Source organism: Danio aesculapii, chromosome 19 (assembly GCF_903798145.1).
Source record: "Danio aesculapii chromosome 19, fDanAes4.1, whole genome shotgun sequence".
Classification (NCBI taxonomy): Eukaryota; Metazoa; Chordata; class Actinopteri; order Cypriniformes; family Danionidae; genus Danio; species Danio aesculapii.
Window position 1 is genome coordinate 14,755,090 of NC_079453.1, and position 21,185 is coordinate 14,776,274.

General features: G+C 39.3%; 1 protein-coding gene across 1 annotated transcript in view; it reads right to left on the reverse strand.

Moving 5' to 3' along the window:
• hivep3a (HIVEP zinc finger 3a) overlaps positions 1 to 21,185 on the reverse strand; it is an 80,440-nt gene that overhangs the window by 31,642 nt on the left and 27,613 nt on the right. The window contains exon 2 of the mRNA XM_056480344.1: positions 17,765 to 17,839. The gene's annotated coding sequence lies outside the window, so the exon portion shown is untranslated. The remainder of the gene's footprint in view (positions 1 to 17,764; positions 17,840 to 21,185) is intronic.

Here is a 21,185-nt window from a genome sequence, read left to right on the forward strand (position 1 = left end):
ATTACCAATAACCAAAATACTAAAATAGACTTACATATTCCATTTTTAATCTAATAAACCATAACATTTTTGGCTGTATGTTATATGATGAGATATTTCCAGTTTCAAACACTTAAAGACAAAGAGAATAGTTTTATTTTAAAAACATTTATTAAACATCCAAAAGGTGCACCATACTAATAAAACTATAAACATTTAATTATAACTAACGCAAGCAGAAATGTAACTGTGATAGAAAATAGGGAAAAACTTGATAAGGTATTATAGCCTACTGTACTATTCACTCTTCAAATAAATGTCACCATCAATCTCATTTTATCATGGCAAATAAAATAAAGTGAACTAGTCTCTGCTGTCTTCCACATTGTTGATGAGATTGTGGAGGACATTTTCCCAGTCATCCTCTTCATTTTGAGAAGAAGTTGTTCTACTGGGCCCTTGAACACTATATTGGCATGTACTGTGTTTTGAACAGTGCTATAGTAAAGTACTTCAGTTACTCTGTTGTAGTAATACTATAGTTGCTATGGTAACACAACAAGTGTAATATAAAGAAATTACCCAGTGCTGTATTTTTTTACAATATAGGTTATATTATACTACAATTCACCACACTTTACTGTAGTAAAACTACACTGTATTTCATTTTATCAGTTCACTATTCTTAATACTACAGTATGCTGAAGCATCTCTGGAGAGCAAAAGCAACACAAGAAAAGGAAACACAAGACACAAAAATTGTGAGTCTGCATTGTCCGACGGAGCGAGAGCAGATCATTCGCACGTGAGCAGCCAGTGTTTTGAGAGCCCAGCACGTGAGCAAAGAGATTCTCTCTCTTGTATTACATGAATGCGCTCCCAACTTGTAATACTGCACTTACGACATTTGTCAATGAAATAAGGCCATACTCCGCCAGCTGAAATCATGTTGTGCGCACCCACAGCAAACCTCCACAAACACAGCGGTGTCGACTAATTCGCCGCGCGCACTGAGTCAATAACAGAAAGCTGATTGGCTATTGCATGTTGATCTCATTTGTAGTTGTAATACCACAAATTACAATTGGACTAGAGAAATAATGAACTACAACCCCACGAAAACCTAGCAACAACAACGAAAACGAATTTAAATGAGCATAAGATGTAGTGTTACATGGACAACGGAAAAATAAGACCTGTGCAAAAATATTTAAGACCTAGAACAGCGAATTTAAGACTTTTTAAGGCCTTAAATTTCAATTTTTAAATGTAAGACTTTTTAAGACTTTTTAAGATCCCGCGGAAACCTTGCTAACGGAGCTTTCACACTTGGTTCAATTACCCAGACCGAACTTAAGTTTGTCTATTATTGTCCATTATTTGGTACGATTGCATTCATATCAGAAGTGAACCTTATCAGAGTTCACACAATCTGTACCCCAGACCACCTCTTTCAGGCGGACTCGGGTACAGTTCACGGGTGCACACCCGAGTACAGAAGACATGTTCACACTAACTAAACGTATTATACCTTGATGTCAAACTAACTTGGGTTCGGACCAAAAGTGTAAAAGCACGCTTACTTACATGCTAATTAAATCATATTCAAATCATTATTCAAATTAAATCATATTCAAATCATTATTCAAATTAAATTATATTTAAATCAAAAGTACAATAAATAAATAAAACAGAATCAGAATCTATTGTTTTCTTACTTACATGCTAATTAAATCATATTCAAAGTAGCATACCAAGATTAGCAACTGCAATAGTGTGGCTCAGACTAAATCAAACATTAAATAAAATGCTCTAATATGTGGTCATGAAAAGTAATAATAAGAATAAACACATCAAGAGCATATTTTAAAGCAACAATTGTTATGTTTGCAGTTACTGGATGCCCTCTAAATATAAAAAAAGTCCATATAACTTCACATTGCATAAACATTACTCATGCAGATAGAGATAAACAACACAAAGCAACTCTGCTCTGCAGTCATTCTGCCTCAGCTGATGCACTAAAAAACCTGTGTCAGGCATTCTAGATAAGCTGCCTTCTCCCTGTACATCTATTCATCCCAGTCTCTCCAGTGCACCTTCCAATATCAAACCATCAACCCAAACCCAGTGACTTCCTTCCATCCATCCATCCACCCTGTTCATGTCCATCTCTAGGGATTTAAATTTCCCCTCCCTCCGTTGAAAGAGCCCTGGGCCACCCCCGGCATCCATCCGCCCCGAGTCTCATTCATACGGCATCAGCGTAGAGGAGGACACATACGCAGTACAGTCAGTCCATTCATCTTCTCTTTCCTTGCCTTCTGTACTGGCAGCCATTTGAACACACACACACACACACACACATACACACACAGTACACTACAGGCTGCACACAGCAGACCCAACATCAGCCAGTACACACTGTACTATCAGACATATATAACTCTTACAATTCAGAACAAACATAAACACAATCTACACAGAAAGCTGAACAACCTTAAGGACGAGCAGCATCGTGATGTCATTAATGTGAGCTCCGCATACAGTATGTGGCTGTGTGTGTAAAATCTGGTGGTCAAGCAGATTAGACTAGTAATCAACAATGTGTTTTACCTGATAGCTGCAGGTCTCCGCTTCAGCCTTGCTAATATGTGAGAGCGGTCAGGATTTGAGTGAAGGCTGTGAGGCTGAGAGCGAGTGAGTCATAGAAAGAGAGACGGTGTGTGTGTGAGAGAGAGAGAGGCTGAATGTATGAATGAGCTGCCGTAGTTTAGCGCGGTAACCGTGAGGCGAATGGGAGGTGAGATTATGCTTCGTGTGTGACGATGGATGAACATCTACAAGCAGGGAGGTGCAGATAACATGTATTGATGCCAAAATGCGTCATATTATAGGGAATATTTCCAAAATTCAGCATGTTTACTTTACCACATTGGGTGATTATTGGTGAATTGATGCAATAGGTGCTTTTTTTATGAATGTTGCCACTTTCTTTTTCCAGTGAGGCGTGTACTAGTATGTTAGAGTATGTACTGCCCACTTTTTGCAATCCCATCAATTCCCAGCATGACAGGGGGGAGAACAAGTCTCAATCTACTTTATTTTCTCACATAATATTTGCTTTACTCAGCATCACAAAAAGCAAACAGGATGGTAGTTCAGTGTAATGAGTTGTAATGCTATAAAGGAATTCCTGCCAGGTTTAAGTCTAGCAAATGCACATATAAAATGGAATGGATTTACAAAAATAAACAAAATGGCTTAATATATATATATATATATATATATATATATATATATATATATATATATATATATATATATATATATATATTTATTTATTTATTTATATATTTATTTATTTATTTATTTTTTTGCTCAATTTTAAAAGCTATCAGATAACAGATTTGTGTTATTCAGTTGTTCTCCTAGACTGATGAATCCAATGGGAATTTTTTGTCCAGTAAATATTAAGAAATATTAAGAAATGTATACTTATTTTTGTGTGGTACAACATGAAATTGTTACAATCATAAAAAAGGACTGTTTTAGTTTGACTTAAGTTTAAATTAAATTTTCTTACAAAGCTTTGTGAATAAGGTCAAAAACTTACATTACAGGGGACATATACCTCTTTTTAAAAGATGTAAATTAAGTCTCTGATGTCTCTAGAGTGTATGTAAAGTTTCAGCTCAAAATACCACACACAAATATTATATATTTATATAACTCTTTGAATAAATGTTTGCTACAGAAACAGATTATTTTTCCTCCCTTGGCTCCGTTCATTAGAGCATAGAGTATGTGAAACCCCCAAATTGCACTCGGACAATCAGTAGAAGACAGCCAAAACAATCAGTAGAAGACAGCCTGAATGAGGTGGTCTTGGCTCAGTTTAAACAAACTCTGAAGCGGTTCAGTTGGGAGAGAGCCCTGAGCTCAAGGGATCCTCGGGCCCAGGGCTCCCCCCTTTCGTAGGGCGAGGGGAGATTGAGCTCAGGTCGATCTCAAACTCCCCCGCTGCAGAGGCCAAGGCGAACTTCCTGAGAGTAAGACATTAGAAAAAAGATTTAGACCTATTTTATCTATAATATAGAGTACATTTGGAAGTTGGGAGGAGACCGGGGAACCTGGGGGAAACCCACGCTGACACGGGAAGAACATGCAAACTCCGCACAGAAATACCAGATGGGCCAGTGAGGACCCAACGCCATTGGTATTCTTGCAGTGAGGCAACAGTGCTAGTCACTGGGCCACCGTGCCGCTCATTCTGGATATAGATGGAAGAAGGGGAGGAGGGGGGTTTCTTCCAGACGAAGATAGTTGTAGAAAGCAAACTAGGATGTGTATATATATATTTCCCCCTTTGATGACTTGTACAAAAGGAAAATGTCAATCAAAGTGTTTTTAGAAATTGGGTTTTTGACAATTCGATTTAATGCATTTTTACCATTAGAGGCTGACTATATACACACTATTGCCACACACATGTGTTTTAAACCCTTGCCATTAAAAGCATGCGTCTTGAATAGAATGTTAATTTGTGATTTAGGTGTATTTTACAAACTACTGATAATGTATATTTTCATGAAATGTTCACACCAGACGCAGATAAAGCACGAGTGATTTCCTTGTTAAGTCAATGCAAAGATGCAAATAGACATCCCGGTGCGAATGGCACAAGTTGAACATTTGGTGAATTTGACACATTTAATGTGTGAATGACGCGTATTGATCTAGTTGGAAAATCTTAACTTCAGCGAACTATCGCACCGCATAAACCAATCAGGAGCTTGCCCTTGTAGGGCCGTGATTATGACGTAGTGCCTGTTGTTGTCCCGAGGGGACAACGAGAAATGTTCTTGCCGACACCAGACAACAGCTCATCAAACTGGGCTCTGCTCAGTCTAAAGCACTACTGAAAGCCACCATCATCCAGTTACAGTTAGTTCATGAACTCTACCCAAGAGCTGGGTACACCTCTGAAAGGATCTAGTGGACTCAGACACACCAGCAAAGGAATCTGCACTGTTTTTTAGCCTTTTTAAAGCACATAAATCACAGCTATTATCTCAATAAAATCCATGTTAGCCATTTAACAATGAAGCAAGAGTCACCGGTAAGACAGAAGCCCTGCCCATAATGCGAATCCGCATCTTTTGTGAAGTGAATTTGATGCGCAAATGAACCGAGTAAACTCAAAATGTTTACGCATCTATCTACGTGAATAGCGCAATTTTTTTTGCTGCAGGATGTCGACGCACTGAGGTGCTGTTTGTTGAACATGTCAGCATTTACGAAGAGATTACATCAAAAATAACACGAGTAAACTTGACAAATACATCAGTCTAAAGCTACAACCCTCAAGCAGAGATTGTAGCTATAGTTTTTCACTGGGAATCTTTGTAAAGAGTTCACATCAGAACACCTTTACTAGAAACAGAATACATACAAATATCATATTAAAACTGTATGATGTCTTTATCTGTGTTATGATTGACTAATGACAGGAAATGAAGTAGAAAAGAGAGAGGGGGATGGCATCGGGAAATTCCCACAAGCCAGAATTCGAACTCGGGTACACTACTGCAGTTTATGGCAGTGCAGTAACCACTGAGCTATCAGCATTGATATCATTGAAATCAACATGCAAAAAAAAAAAAAAAAAGAAACCAGTAAGGGGAAAACATTTTTTCACACCGCTGTATACAACATATTTTTTGGATCTTGAACTATCACTTTAAGGATGTTCCTACTGATTTAAAAGGTATGTGATCTAATGTAGCTGGTAAATTATTTGAAATATTCATAAGATATAAGTCTTACTATCGTTCTAGCTATTACTTGTCTCTAGTATTTTTTTTAAATGTTTGTTTTCTTTTTCCAAAGAGAGAGTGAAATGACATACATCAAGCACACTTTCCCACTCAGCTTTTAGCTGCTCCCATCAGCCCTGAATCTGAACAAGATGGAAAGAATCAGGCCGCAGGTGGAAAAAAGGGGGGTCCAGTTAGAGAGTGGCTCTGGAGAATGTCCACGTCACGGCCCAAACTCCCTGAAATGCCTCTGCTCCAGCTGAAATAAGACCAGGAACTCTGACATCATCAAAGTTTTTTATTTTTTTCCTTTTAAACAGCATAAACGAATACGAAGCCCAGTGTGCAGTACTAAAGGAAATAAGGCAGTGAGAGAGAAAGGGCAAACTTGAAACACATCCCTGCTGGAAAGACTGATTTTCCATGTTGGTGGTTGTCAAAATGCTTGAAGCTTGCTTGTCTTCTACACTATTTTACTTTCAATATTTAGCATTGTTAGTACATGTTATGTAAAATTATAAAATTGAATAAATCCACTGCTTTTAAAGTATCAATTAGTTGACATTACTTAAAGTCAGTAAATCTTGACAAACTATACATCAGTTTAAAACTACAAGCCTCAAGCAGTGATTGTAACCACTTGTTTTTCAATGGAAAGCTTATAAAGAGTGTATTCGCTAAATTTGTACACATAAAGTACACATAACAGAACTTAGGAGAAGGTGAAGTTAGTTCTTAGGAGAAGTGGAGTACATAGATACACATGCATTCACTGTACATTACAGTTTATTTTTAAAGATAAGGGACCATAGAACAACATCCTATAGAGAACATTTAGTCCAACGACACAATCGTGTTGAATTATAGATGATTATTCATTTGTTTACGTCAGTTTCAGATACCTGTTTACATTGTTACTTATGTGCAAAAATGGTGTCTTCATAGTAAAAAGCAACATGATTTTATAGCTTAAAATATTACATAGAAAATGAGACCAAGAACTGAATAACAATCAAAGTTTGTGTCATTCGAAGTTTGCTATGCATATGCAATCTATGAGCTACTTTTAGCCAGTAGTTTCTAGTTTAACTGATGTAAGAATTTTGCCAATGAATGTATAATTATTTCAGTATATGGTGACGTTTATTCATCTGTTGGGAACGTCAGTTTCATTTCGGAGGCTGCTGCTGTCCTCCGGACAGCCTTGATGCAGCCTTCAAGACTGAAATTAAATATTGTGTGTTTTCCAGCAAGGCAACCCAGAGTACTGAAATATATTTCATTAAACTGGCAGTGGGTGGGTTATAGAGAGCAAAACAAAGAAATGTCTACAAACATATTATGGTATTTATATGATATATGATTTAGAAAGATCAAAAACTTACATAAAGCACCTTTAACTAGACACACAGGTGTGTTAAGATATAACACATGTTATGTTGTTTTTAACACATCTGTTTTTAGAGTGCACACAGATAAGTGTTTCTCTTATTCTCTGTACACTTGAATCTGCTGACAAACAGAACAAACTGAGAAGCGAAATAACTTTCACTTTGACACATGTGATTTAAACAATCATTTACGTCACTTAATATCTCACTATTAGGATCTACACTCTCAAATTATTATTTTTAAAAATAATAAATTATTATTAGTTATTTTAACACATCTTGTGCATTTTAAAATTGATATTGTGTAAAAAGAAAGAGGGAAGATTTGAAAAAAACAACAACACAGTCTGCCAAACACAATGTGTGTTAACTATCATCCAATCACATTGCTATGTTACATTTGTAGCAGATTACGTAACTCTGAAACTTTAAGCAAGTTGGTGCCTCTTTTTCATCGGTGGAGCACTTGGATGCTTGTCTCAGGTACTGTAAGTGCTTTTTTTATCATGAACTCTCAAAATGTACTTTTTATAGTGAATGTTTTACGATTACAAACATTTCCGTTGTGTTCTGTTCTATTTGCAAGTGTTCTATTCTGCAAATGCAACACATTTTAGTAAATTATTTAGGTTGTGAGAAAAGCAGTACTTTTTTTCTGTGTATGCGTTGTAAGGATTTGCAGCAAGTGTTCTGTCAAACGGATAAAGATCTTTTCTTAATTTGCCGTGTCCGTGGGTGCAATTATGATAGAAGCCTAGTGATAATATCATTGTTCTTTTTGATTTTTTAAAAAATGTCCAGTAATATTTGTTTTATATTTATTTTTGTAATAAGTAAATATTTAAAACCATTTTAAAGTCATTTTTAATATCATCAACTACAGTTAATTTCAGCAACAATAAAGATTTCTAAATGTTTTCTATGCTATCTTTCCTGTTATACAGCAGCATTTCTGTGACCTAGGTTCCCACATCATAGCTAAAGTAGATTTATTGAGATGAAACTGCAGAATCTACAAAGGAATCCTGATGATCAGCATCACACTCAGTGCAAACATAGTCTGATCAGTGGTTCCTCTGGACGTTATGAATTCCAAACAAGAACCCAAACAGTAAAAAAGATATTTGAACAGTTTGTAGACATGCCATTCGTGTTAAGGGAGTGTTTTTTTTTTTTTTTTTGTGGCGTTTCCCTCTGGCTAGATATGAGTTGTCTTATCTGGCAGCTAGCTCTCTGCAACTCTCACATGGTCACCCACTGAAGCTAGGCAGGGCTGCGCCCGGTCAGTACCTAGGAAAGCTAGGTTGCTGCCCGAAGTGGCAATAGTGAGACCAGCAGGGGGTGCCCAACCTGCGGTCTGTGTGGGTCCTAATGCCCTGGAATAGTGACAGGGACTCTATACTGCTCAGTGAGCACTGTCTTTCAGATGAGACGTTAACCGAGGTCCTGACTCTCTGTGGTCGTTAAAAATCCCAGGATCTCCTTCGAAAAAGAGTAGGGGTTTAACCCTGGCATCCTGGCCAATTTTACCCACTGGCTTCTGTCCATCATGGCCTCCTAACCCTCCCCATATCACAGTTGGCTTCATCATTCTGTCTCCTCTCCATCAATTTTTTTTTTTGTAAAACAAGGTATAAAACTGTTTGAAAAAACGTCTTTATAATAATTATTCTAAAGAAATGTACTGTAAATGGCTGCAGTGATGTTTTAATAAATATTAACTAATTTAATCCGCTATCTGTGTTTAGAAGAATAACACTCAAAATTTAAGTTCAAATGTTGTGTTAAAAATTACACAAATGTGTTGTTCTTATTTAGACACATAGGTGTGTTAAGAAATAACACAGGTTGTGTTGTATCACTGGTTATTTTGGAGGAGTACATTTTTTTGGAGACTGTTCTTTAAATAAGGCACAGCAGACTGGGAAGATCTTAAAAATGTTGACTAAGCAGTCAGCTGTACTACTGTAGATCTGACAGCAGCTGCATCAAATACCTTAATCTAATTGAATAACAGATATCTCTTGAAGTTGGCAACTCAAACGTTGGCCATTTACATTGGCAAGTCTTAAAGGACCCAAATCAATCATAACAATACCATGTCTTGTTTTGTACAGTACTGGTCACAAGAGGTACTTTAGTATATTCGTTAATATTTAAATAGTTGTATGTCAGCCAGGCAACATGTTTGTGCAGTGGTTAGCACTGTCGCATCACAGCAAGAAGGTCACTGGTTCGAGCTGTGGCTGGCCAGTTGGCATTTCTGTGTGGAGTTTGCATGTTCTCCCCAAGTTCACGTGGGTTTCCTCTGGGTGCTCCGGTTTCCCCCACAGTTCAAAGACATGCACTATAGGTGAATTGGGTACGCTAAATTGTCCGTAGTGTATGTGTTTGAATGAGAGTGTAAGGGTGTTTCCCAGTGAAGGGTTGCAGCTGGAAGTTGGCGGTTGATTCTGCTGTGGCGATCCCTGATTAATAAAGGGCCGAAAATAAAATAAATGAAAAGCAATAGCGTTTTTTTTTTTTTTTTTTTTTTTTAGGATTTGGAAATTTGAGTTGGCAGAGCACAGCTTCTCAGGAGCTGGTGATTAATAATTAGTAGAGTATATAACCAGCTCCTGAACGAGCGTGCTTCGGATATTCGCTTCAGAAGCCTTTACTGAGCGACTAGAGAGTTTTTCTGCAAACCTGTTTCCAGAGTTGAACAGTGTTCCAGCATCCAGCGGGTTTGATAATACGAACAGCTATGGTAGAGCTTGGTCTTCTACCATTCCCTGGGTGTTTTGCTGGGTGCCTGAAGGAGCAGTCTCTTTCCCTAAGAGAGCAACACAGTCTTGGAGTGCATCTTAAAATCATTTTAAAGTTGCTGATTTTGTGGGTGTGGTGATTTTCTCTTCCCAGATGATGGACACGAATACTGCATTACATACCTGGGGGTCCAGCATGTTGAGGTGATGCCCACTCCGAGGGCATGTCTGTTGTGCAACTGAAGTCGCAGCTCACCCTTGCACCCCCCTTACTGTTCACCACAAGCTGATTAACACTAAGGCAGGCCTGAGGATTACAGTGGGGTCTAATCCATCGCCTTTGGGCTCACGGACCCCTTGCTTCTCTACAGTTCCATCCAAGCTTTGAGCGAGTGTAACGGTTCATCCTCCGCGATGGCTGCGCTCACCTATGATGACACCGAGGACCAGATGTCCATCATGTTATGAGTTATGATGAAAGTTTAGACCCACTTCCTCCCTCTGGGGTAGCAAGCAAGACTCAGGACTTGGAATCAAACATGATGGCCATGCTTTCCCTGGCTGCTTCAGCAGTGGGGCTGGAGGTCAAATTCCTCCCAGCTCCAACGTTGTGGTCAATATTTGTCCGCAAGGCACATGCACCTGATTATCTGAGTCTCTCACTGCTAAAGCTTACACTGCTGTGGGCCAGGCCACCTCCGCTCTGCATGCTATGGCCAGCTACCAGCGCTACCAAGTTGCATGAGGGTGGTTCCTCCTTAGGCACTATGCATGAGCTCCGCATGGAGACAATTATGATCTAATGACAACCAAATCAGCCAGTTGTGCCCTGGGGAGAAAGATGGCCACGCACCTCTGGCTAAATCTGGCCGACATGCGCAACATAAACAAGAATTGCCTTCTTAGCGCACCCATATCCCAGGCCAGTGACATTTACCCAGGATTTTATCCAGAAGTTCACATAGTGAAAGAGCTGTCAAGTGAGTTGGGGCAGGTCATTTACCAACAGGCCCATCCACTTCGACAGCTCCTCACCAAGGCTGACCATCTGCGGCTTCAAGACCTGCTCCGCCTCCACAGCCTATTCCACTGGCTAAGCAATAGCTCCAAGCCCCTCAGGATGAGCTGCTTCTTGGCACAAGCATTTCCATCCCCAGCTGCCCCACTGCTGGTGCATCAGTGATTGCCCCAATGATGTCACTAACGTGGGTTTTGCCAGCGCTGGTTATCGCCAGTTGCGGTGGCTCATACGGACAATCAGACTCAGCTATGCAATTCAGTTCACCAAAAGGCCTCCCAGTTCACCAAAAGGCCACCCTATCTTGCACAAAGAGATTGCTGTCCTTCTGGCGAAGGATGTGGTCAATTGGTTGTGCGATCAATTGATTAGCTCTGGCACCTCAACCAGTTGGGGCTTCAGGTCAACCAAGAGAAGAGCGTGCTCTCCCCCGTGCAGAGCTTCTCTTATCTCTGGATGGAGCTGGACTTGATCTCCATTACGACACGCCTTACTAAAGAGCACGCCAGGTTGATGCTGGCGAGTCTGAAGCATTTCGACATCTTTTTCAGAGGTTCTTGAAGCATATGGCATCCACACGCAGCTCGGACTGCTTTATATGAGACCACTTCAGCATTAGCTTCACAATCAGGTCCCAAGATAGGCATGGCATGTGGGCACGCACCAGATGACCATCCCCCCCTTCTGTGTCTCTGCACCCTCAGTCCTTGGATGGACCTTGCTTCTCAATGGGCCGTGGTGGAGTGAAGTCTATTTGCTGAGTGGTGCGTTTCTCAATGAGAAGATCCCCTAACATGCCAAATTACATTTGCATTATCCTTCCTTCAGAATAAGTTGGATTGCAGAGAGATCCGTTCGAGCTACTCAACTTAGTATCCTTAAGAATTCTGTCCATGAAGACAGCTCTGCTGGTTGCGTTGGCATTGATCAAGAGGGTCAGGGACCTGGAGGCATTTTTGGTCAGCAAATCATGCCTGGAATTCGGACCAGCCTACTCTCACGTTACCCTGAGACCCTGGCTGATCTACATGCCCAAGGTTACGACCACCCGTTTAGAGACTAGGTAGTGAACCTGCAAGTGCTGCCCATGGAGATGGCAGAAAAGACAGATCCCTTTCTATGCTGTGTATGTGCACTGTGCTGTTATGTGGACCGCATTCAGAACATAAGATCTTCTGAGCAGCTCTTTGTCTGTTACGGTGGTCAGCCGTATCAAAATAGAGGTTGGCCACTGGATAGTTGATGCCATCACCTTCGCTTATGTCAGGGCAAGCCGTGTCCCCTGGATGTGAGAGCGCACTCGACAAGGAGTATCGCATCCTCTCTAACAGACATTTGTAGAGTTGCAAGCTGTGTGCCACCTAACTTAAGATTTTATAATTTTCAGCTGGAGCTGCTATCCTCCTGATTGCTGGGTAATCCCTGGAGATACGTGTGTTATTCTGCTCTGCTTATTGAATTCCCCATCTGGCGAACCCTAGAGAGTTCCTCAGAGGCCCCCAGCACCCGACTCAGTGGAGGAGGTGGGTGCCTAGTTCAGTACAATGTTGGTATGTCCGCTTGGTCTGCCTGCATGCTGATGATCGGTGCCAGCTGTGCGTGATTACCGTTGGCAATCCCATATGCGTTATTCAGCAACAGAGCATTCCCCCCTCTCAGGCGAACTTGTTTTCCCAAACCCTCTAACCAGCTTATCATATGTAGCGCTCCCCCTGAATAGGGTTAGCCCATATGCCCATACTGTCACCAGGGCTCCCCCTTTTGGGTAGCAGGTGGCCTCTGTAGGGTCCTTCCCCTTCAGTATTGGCAAGCTTCCCCTTCGTACTATTGTACTTCTTAAATCCCTACAGTTAGCTAGGTAAAAAATAATATACGACCCCCAAATTTTTAATTATTCCTATATTCTGGTAATTAAAAGGCCTTGGGGATGTTGGAAGGTTGCGGACTTGGTGATGGGCTCAGCTGCTGTAACATTTTGCTTATACTCTCCAATTTCTGTATAAGACACACGTCGAAGTCCCCGACCTCAGGGGCAACATCCTGGTTACATCCGTAACCCGCATTCTCTGAAGGAGGCAATGGAGATGTGTGTCTCCGCTGCCACAGCAGCTGGATCTCTTCAGTGGCTGTGTCTTAAGCAGGCTCGTTCAGGAGCTGATTATATACTCTACTAATGATTAATCACCAGCACCTGTAAAGCTGTGCTCTGCCAACTTATAGGCATTCATTGGTTTTCTAACTCTTCAGCATGATTGGTCGTCTAGTGAACTCATATGTGAATGTTTTGCAATTTGTTGCGTTTGAAAGTTCAAGCTTGGTCAACTCTGACCTGCAAATTGCATCATGTGATTGTGTGAGACTAATGTAAGATCAAAACATGACCTCTCTGTATAGAAATTTAAAATATGGACCAATCACTATTTTTTTTTAACATCTAATCATCTTGTTAAATCCCGCCACTTTTCGCAGCGCCATATAACAGAATTTCTCAAAAAATGTTTTTGTGTAACCTCCAAAAATTACATGCTCATGTCAGATATGGCAAATTAAAAAAAGAAGCACTGTGTCTTGAATAAATGCTTGTATGGATCAGTGCATTCAGTTTTAAAGTGACACGTGCTATGTTTCCATTCACCTATTTTTCTGTGCATTTTGGAATGTCATACAAAAAATGCTTAATCGAAAAACCAAGATGCACATACATTTAGAAAATGTGCATAAACGTGTTTACTAAATACACATTGACCGAATAAATTCTAGCATGTGCATCAAAAAAGTGTTTAATCATTGTAAAATGCCTGTCATCAAAATGGTCCAGTATTATTACTTGAGCGGCTGATCTTACAAAGAGTGGTCTTGGTCTTCGAAATGGCACTGCATGTTCATTGCATTTTGTCTTCATCTTCTAAGGCGCAACTCATTTTTTAAGTATTTAATTTTGTATTTTTTTTATTTTGAAAACTCATTGGATGGAAACAGTGCTTTATTCACAAATGCTTTGTGCTATATTCCAGTTTTGCTCATCTTTGGATGGAAACATATACTGTTTTTTTGTGTTATTGACACAGTAGAAGAAAATGGGGAAATTTGCTGCTCTAAACTGAGTAGCTTTAATAAGAACTAATATGTTTTAATTCATACTCTGTTTTATGTGGTCTATCATTTTCTTTTTTAATGTATTACAGACAATGAAACAGCTCTAAAAGAACAAGGTCCTCTTACAAAGTTTTGCTAAGGGCCATTAAAAGTCTAGGAGCAGTACCTCATAAATAGTTATTAATTGCTATGAGATTGTGTTGACCATTTTTCATATTGACATATCGATTTAGTGAATGGGAAAGCATAGTTTAGAAATCAAGGGATTGTAATTGGCCACGCACTTTACCATTTTATATGGTCTGAAAAATCATGAGAGTTCTTTAAAATTGCTAAATATTCTGCTGAAATGTGCTAGACAGATGCTATTTAAACTTTGCCATCTGATATTCTTACCAGTCTTACTCTAACACAAATCCTCAGGGTGCACTGTAGTTTTGCAGCTATCAGACTAGAAATAAAAGACACTGCTCTCCATATCACTTACTGTTATTGCATCTCATCCTTTCACATCTGTATGTAAATTGTGCAATTAAACTTAATTTTGCAGTCTTACTTGAAAAAATCTGAAAATAACATATGTACACCAGCATGCAGTCTTCTTATCCAGCCAAGCAAATCAATTGTTTTAAACAACCCAGGCTCATTCTGAGAACGTAGTCCCGGGGACGTTTCTGGAGGCCGCGAAATACGTAGCCGGGGGTACGTACGGCTGCATTTCATTTTTTTAAGTGAACGCTGCGGGGCGGTATGACGCCGTTCCCTTCGGCGCTCGCCGGCCGGCCAGCCGGCCGCTCGCCTCCATGTGGAGGGCTTTCCCGCTGCAGCCAGTTTGTCCGGTTAGCTCTTCGTGTACTCTGGCGGACTCGAGGCGCAGAGAGGGGCTGACCACGACGACGACGACCGGGTTCGAGTCCGGGGAAGAGCGGTTCCAGAAATCAGGTAAGAAAACAAAAACAAAATCCAAAAAATGAAGCGAACAAGTTCGTCACAGGGTGAGAATGTGGTCAAAATCCGAAAACGTGGTAAAAATCGGACGAGGGCTTTTTCTTTTTCTGGGCGGCTTTTGTGAATCGTTGTTGGTTGGGTTTAGGGACGAAGGAGGGTGGGTCAGCCGATTGGCCGGTCGCACGGTCAATCATTCTGTCATCCAGGCAGACAGGCAGAAGGTCGTTCGACAGCGGCCTCTAGCGGGTTTACGCGAGAACTGCGCGGGAAAAGCGCGCACAGCGGCCACTCGCGGACTTGCGAAAACAAAAACTGCACAAATACGTACCTCCCGGGACGTATTTCGCAGTCTCCAGAAATGTCCCCGGGACTACGTTCTCAGAATGAGCCTGGGTTGGTTTTAAAGGCAAATTAGTAAACTGTTCACATTCACATCATATGATTCTCTAATGTAAAATTTCCCAAGTGCTGAATTATAATGATTAATTTCACTACTGCTTTTTATGTTACTAGCTTTAGAAAATACCAAGGCTGATGCAGGTGGACATCTGGAAGTCTCCTGGACCATGAACACCATTACTGACACTAAGTGATTTGTATATATTTTTTGTAATGATCCCATCACCATTCTGAGAAGCACTTGCCTTTTTCACTGAAACACTACTTGTGCTGGTACTGAACAGGGTAAACATCTCAGGAACATTGTGTATTTTATTTGCTTTCTACGCATGTGTTCATGTCATTACATCATCATTTCAAAGCTCATCCACAGCCACTGTGCAACACAACAGGTTTACCAACTTACTGTATAGCAATTACATTGAGAATTTTCAGTGTAGACAGCACTATTTTTGTTTGCATCTTAAGCCCTGGTCAGATCACATGATTTTTATTGTAGGTTACGAAAGTCACTATGTCAGATTATGTGATTTTGACTTGATAAACTCTTGAATTGTTGTGGGTAACAAATGTGCCAGACTACATGGTCCTTCATGATCAGTCATCCCGTGACATCTACGATGAGCTTTAATTCCCAAAGCAGTTACAAGTGTTGCTACAACAATATTTCTTAATTATCTTAATTACAATGTTTTTTTTTTATATTATTTCAATCTCAATAAACAGCTTGCTGACAACTAGACTACATTATTTAAGGGCATTCGTTATGGCATTGATAGGATCAAACGTATATTTTCTTTTTAATATTAAGATATTTTCTTTTAAAACTAAATGTATATTTTCCAGCCTTGGGTTGCTTATCAAACACTCCCTCACTTAAACTTGCCATAGGTGAGATGGAGGATATGAAAGCACATCAGCACCAAGGAAAAATCAGATGCTTAAGGCAAAATATTATAAAATATGTGATAGAGGTTTGTAATACAACAATTACAGTGGAGCATTAATTAAATCCTTATTATTTTAGTGAAACAAATCATCCACCCGCACAGTTGAGTAGTGAATGGGCACAAACAAAAAAAATACTTTGTAATGTAAGATATCTTTTTGAAATCTTAATTTTAATGTATTTTTTGTTAGTCAGTTATCCACTAGATAAACAAGAATAATGAATAACATCAGAGGTGATGTGCCTCCAAACCAGTTTGCTATATACTTCAGCGCCAAAGCACACTCTGGTTTGATAAATAAAATAAAATCTAGCCTTAATTAAAAATAAAATGAAATATTCACTGTTTCAGATAAACTTATATTAAACTGTTTTCATTTTTAATGATAAAATCACCCATTGTGCCGGTCTCAATTGAATAATATGCATTCACAGCACTGAACGTGTTTCCAGATTACCTCAGAAGGACAAACTTGGTTGGAAGGCTAAGAGAACTCAGAAACTCGTTGTGAGAATGGAGATGTCTGCATATTTGTGCCAGTCTGTCAAATAAAATTTCTCAAAACACTTTAATATTTTAGACAAAGAAGTTAAAGTTTGCATAACCAATAATTGATGTTATTCACCCGAAACCCACCAATAAGTAAACATGCAGCCTATTTTTTGATTATCTGATCCACGTATTAACGCCAGCACCCGCAGATATAACTGAGAAAGTTACAGGGCTTTTTAGGGTAACCACACCAGCAGCAGTATAGAAAAGGGGGTATGAAGTATTCTAGGGTTGTGTCCTGGGCCATTCTGTTGGAGTCCATTACATTATGGGTAAGTTAAGCACACATAAAACTAGGTAAATCCCCTTTAACATCTGTCAAATTACCATTAACACATAATTACCAGAAAGGTAAAGTCAAATATTGGAAATACATTTTCTACATAATTTTATAGATTGACTAATTAAAAAAAATTGAGCTACAAGTAAAGACCCATTTACACAAAACTGATTTTTTGCTTTTAAAAATGCAAGATGATGGACAGCTGAATCTTTAACAGTAAAACAAGGTCTCAAAACATGTTTTTCTTTTTTTTAAATGCAAGCTGTGGTGCAATGGTGAGATTTCCAGAATTGTTTTACTGCCATTTTTCAAAACTTTCTCCAGAAAGGGCTTTATTTTTGAAAACCCCTAATGTACAACCACACTCTGTGCATTACTGGTGTAAATGCAATTTATGAGAGCTGTGTGTCAGCTATCTCCAACAGCACAGCAGATAGCAGACAGAATACATGTACCCAGAGTTCCTCCACAACCTCACACCCATCCCTTAGATGTCCTCATCTTAGATCACATTCAACCTGTCCCTGCTTGTCAAGTTACATTAGACTAGGACATTAGACATCGGGTGACTGTCTCTCTTACCAGTGTACTCCAGGTGCCTCTGTCTGAAAATACTGTTCCCTGCGTCAAAGGAGAAAACTCTGGGCTCAATGTCACCTGCAAAACAGAGACAATAACTCATTCATATATAGTACAAAAATACACACCTGATACAAGAACATAGTATTTAATGTAGAAATGATAGTAACTTGTCCTTGCAATATTAATTGACAACTCAATTGTCCCTACCAATATTAGGTACACATGTTCTTATTTGCTTGTCAACTGCTTGTCAACTGCATGTCAAAGCAAATACCAAATCAGTCAAAATCTGTGGAATAACTCATTTAGACATGTCAAGGCCAAGGCAAGTTGCTGAAGTTCAAACCAAATATCAAACTTTGGAGAAAGGTGGCTTTGGTGAATTTAAATGTTGTTTGTGCTAGATCAGGGGTGTCAAACTCAGTTCCTGAAGGGCTGCAGCCCTGCACAGTTTAGTTCCAACCCTGGTCCAACAAACTAAAGCTGCGGTGACACTAGAGTTTGAGCTTGCGAAATTCTGTGGTACAGCTTGGGTACCAAAACCCGGTGCCATTATAGCATCGGTAGCTTTGTAACCGGTATGTACTGGACCGAATCAGCATATGAATTTCGGTGCCACTGGTGCTGCGACAAGGATATAAGAAGCATCAAGGGGTGCTTGAAAGGCACACATAGGTACGCGTTGTTACCATCTCTAAACATTTATTTCTAAACAACTTTGAGGAATACGGACAGGCAATGTCAGGCGTTTGTTCTTGTTGCTTAGGGAATGGACGCACGCAACGCACATAGTATAGCGCATTGAGCGAGAGCAACTCTCTTCAGATCAACAAGCATGATCGCGTTCATCAAATTTGCTTAAACTAAGCATTCTAAAGCGCATTTTACAAGCAAGGATTCTGACACAGCAACGTAAAGCCAATGCAATCTAACGGCAATTCGTAACTTTTTGATTTAGTGGTTAATTCGTATGAATTCGTACGATCTAATTCGTACAATTTAGTACAATTTGCTCATCACCCAATGACGGTTGGGGTTAGGGGTGGGGTAAGGTGCCACGCCACCTTTTTAAAATTGTGCATTTTCGTACGACTAAACTCATACGAATTCATATGAATTAGCCACTAAACTGACAAAACGTAAAATACTTACGTTTCCTCGTGAGATCAGGCTGGTGAAGCAGATACTTTACAAAAGTTGTGTGTAAGGGGGAAACACTTCAAACTTAATGACAAATTTGAGGGCTCATGGAATCAACTTAAAGGCAGAGGAATGCACTATCTCCAAAAGCTTGCGACATCATCTGGCACTTTTAATGAGTATGTACATGGACACCAATGCTCTGATTTTAATATGATTAAGATAATACTCTGATTAAGAGTCTAGACTACCATGTAAACAGTGATTTTTCTATTACCTTAATTCCATTAAAAAGCCCTCTTCCTCCAGTCCTTACTTAATGCTCGCATTAAATACCTGTTTGTCATGGGGGAATGAATGAAATGTTACTGAATGAAAGTGAAACTGCAGTTAAAGTCGAAAAATTTAAAATGAAACACCTAAAATTGCATGAAACTCTGGAGGAAATGTGGATAGCGTGGTGACGCAATGACGTTAATCGATCTATGTACTATAACATGTAAGATGGGATCATGAAAGGAAACATTCAAAAAGCAACTCATGTAAACACCTTAATCATATTATTGTCTTATTCAGATTAAAGCAAATCATTAGATTACTGATAACCATGTAAACACAGTCACAAGCCCCAACCCTAGAAAAACGGAGTTCAGTATTTTGATGATAGCCTTTCCACAGGTTAGTAGTAAGCTAATGTTTTTTCATAATGCAAATCTTAAATTCACGCTAACCAACAAATGATCAAAGGAAATTTATTAATGTAATTCAAATATATAAAATATGAATTGATGTTTAAAACTTTAATTATATTGTTCCATTAAAATTATTTTTTAAAAGATTTTGTCAAATAAAAGATTTTTCTGGAGTCATCCACCATAATTTTGTGGCTCAAATGTATCGGTTCAGGCACTGGTAACGCTTTAAAAGTTTCGATTTAGAACCGGTATCGAAATAACCCCAAACGATACCCAACCCTAAGTACGGCACTGCGAAAAGGGGCAGGATTAAACAAGATGATTAGACATTTAAAAAAGCAAGCGATTGGTCCATATTTTACAATTCTGTCCAGAGAGGTCATGTTTTGATCCTTGATTGGTCTCACACAGTCAAGTGATGCGATTTTGCAGGTCAGAGTTCACCAAGCTTGAACTTTGCAAGGCAGAGAACTACAAAACTTGTTGCACAAGCTTGCGTTTCCGGTCTCACGCATTTGATTGCATATAAATGATAGTCTGTGGGGAGAAAAGTCCAGTATGGCCGCAGCTTTACCTGTAGGTTTCAAACAAGCTTGAAGGACTTAATTAGTTTTATCAGGTGTGTTAAATTAGGAAACTGCAAAACTTGTCACACAAGTTTTCGTTTCTATTCTGCCACTTTCGTATGCATATGAATGAACTAAACTGTGCAGAGCTGTGGCCCTCCAGGAGTTTGATACCTGTGTGCTGGATAGTTGGACTGAATATTTCTGATGACAGAGGTCAGGAGACAATGGCTACACTGGTTTAAGCATATCGTATAATGCAAAACCATTACACATGCTCAGTCAGTAAGTTCAAGAGTAGGTGAGAGTTTAAGATTCATCTGTGTTCAACTTATTATTTGCCTCTAAGATATTATTTACTCACTCCAGTATGAAATTTGGTCACATATTCTTGTGATTTACATTTTTTGAGTTTCACTATTTTCTATTGTTGTTGTTGTTTTCTAGCTAATGTTTCCTCCTTCCGGGTGGTTTTTGTTTTCTTTTATTATTATTAAAAACCCATTTTTTCACTCCTCCACTCACTCCAGACACCAACAGGATGTGTCAATGTTTCCACCTTGCTAAAATCTGTATTTGGTTTTCCAATTTATCCTGCCAATCAAAATTCTTGTATTAGTTGTGAGCAAAATAACAAAATCAATAAGTTTTGATTCAGGAGCAAATTTCAAATTTCAAAATTACTCAAAGGCAATTTATAAGTATATTCACTTTTCACTATTGTCACACTTTTGGCACCTTTTACAAATGCAACCTACGTGAGTACTGTTGCTGAAAATGTCCATCCCCTTACCACCACAGTGAAATCATCTTGTGATGGCTACTTCCAGCAGGATAACACCCCACTTCACAATTCTCATATCATGAAACCGCCTTCTTGAACACCAATGAGTGTTCACTACACTCAAATAGCCGCCACACCATAAGGATGTACACACTAGCATCTGAATAATGAATAATAGTCAAAATAGTCACCGTTAAAGTTTGAGCAAAACTGTACATTCTTAATTAATACCATTA